This window comes from Nelumbo nucifera, chromosome 3 (assembly GCF_055504915.1).
Source record: "Nelumbo nucifera cultivar China Antique chromosome 3, China Antique-T2T, whole genome shotgun sequence".
Lineage (NCBI taxonomy): Eukaryota > Viridiplantae > Streptophyta > Magnoliopsida > Proteales > Nelumbonaceae > Nelumbo > Nelumbo nucifera.
The window spans coordinates 28,890,231-28,892,023 of record NC_142651.1 but is presented as its reverse complement, the minus strand read 5'-3'; the positions used below and the strand labels follow the sequence as shown (position 1 = coordinate 28,892,023).

Sequence of the window (1,793 nt, the reverse complement as noted above, 5' to 3'; positions counted from 1 at the left end):
GAAACATTAAATTGTATAGTTTAACCAAAAAATTAGGGTAAAATACAAAAACTTCTCTTAAAATTTCTGACAATCATAAAAACCTCTCTTATAGTTTTACTTTAACAAAAATCTTTCCTTTATTTTTGAAAAATTTAATAAATATCTCCCTTCCGTCAACCACCAAGACGGAAAACGTTAAAGGGATGTTTTTTTCAAAATACCTGAAGAAGACTAGCCTTCTACTCTCTCAAACTATTCTGTCTGTCTGTCCCTCAGATGGAGGCTCGACTCAAGATGCGGATTTCTCGCATGTTTCGTTCTTCATTTGGATCTTGTAAGCCTCGGAACATAATTGGATGTTATCGAAAGGCTGATTTTCGTAGCTCAAAACAGCCGAGACTTCCATCTGCTTGAGCCTTCGTCTCCTAAGGTTCGAATTTTTCCATCTATGTGCAGACCCAGATGGTCGGAAACAATCGGAAACAATGGAGGTGGCGTGGAACGAGAGTATCACAGTCGCTCCAAAGGAGGTGTTACAGAGGTCGAAGGTATCGAAACATGGCCCATGTTTCGTGTCGGGTGATATGGGAGGAAGAACATGTCCTCCTGCGTCACCCATTTTGCCTCTAAATTCATTCTATAGTTTTGAGGAATTTCAACCAAAGGAGAGAAAGAAAAGGTCGAAGAAGACTAGGAAGACCCACAGGAAGTACAAGAAGAAAGAGAGTTTCTATCATCTCAGCTCCCCGTCTGCAGAAACTAATGGTGGTGAGTGGTTCAGCAGTGAAGACGAACTAGACGACGAGACAGAGACGTTTTTCTCCTCGAGGAGCTTCTCTTCAGATTCCTCGGAGTCTCGTCACCTAAACAAGAAGAGTTCTCGCCGGAGATCAGAAACCAGAGCTGAACGGAGAAGAGCAGTGAAGCGCTCCAGCGATCCTTACAGTGATTTCAGGACATCAATGGTGGAGATGATCATCGAAAAGCAGATATTTGCAGCCAAGGATCTCGAGCAGCTTCTGCATTGCTTTTTGTCGTTGAACTCCCTTCATCATCACAAAGTGATCGTTGAGGTCTTTTCAGAGATATGGGAAGCTCTGTTCTATAACTTGTCTTGAAGAATTGCTATTTCTTCTTGTTATATTTAGATATCTGAGAAAGTAGCTAGCTTTTCTCGTTTTCGCTGTTAACTCTTGAAAATCTAACTGTTATTGACTATGTTAATGGTACTCTTTCTGGTTTTTCCTCTCAAACCTTTGATGGCTTCTTCTTCTTATTTCATTTTCATTGTTTGTTTCTTTGCTTTCTATTCCTCCTTCGGTCTAATGGGGATCAGTTAAAAAAAAAAAAGACAAAGCAGACGAGAAGCTAACAGGAGGGAGAATAATACATGAAGACGCCTAACAGAACAAATATAACAAAACAAAAGTGGAGATATCGGTGGACGCTTGGCCGGATCAGGCGGGTTACAAGGGACGGGACCAGGAGGGAGAAGATCAAGCTGAATAGGTGGATTGGTAGAATGCTTTTTCTCCTCCTCCATTTCATCTGCATCCGTTAAAGCAGAATCCCGTTCATCAGCTTCTAGTTTCTTGTCCTCTCTACTGTTAACAATCCTAACACTTAAGCTCATGCAAAACCTTAGACCTTTGGCGCTAACCTTATGACTCTTGTCCGCAAAAGCAAAGGCTTTGGAGGCGTCTCCCAATCCCAAACCCAACTCCATCTCTCTCTCGTACAGACCAAGAAGAAACCCTCCGCCACTGTTCTTCATCTCTTAGTTATTTCAGTACTCATTTTACAAAAGGGTA

General features: G+C 41.7%; 1 pseudogene; it reads left to right on the top strand.

Annotated features, from left to right (window-relative positions):
- Positions 1-258: 258 nt before the first annotated feature.
- LOC104594683 (transcription repressor OFP8-like) lies at positions 259-1,100 on the top strand (annotated as a pseudogene).
- Positions 1,101-1,793: the final 693 nt, after the last annotated feature.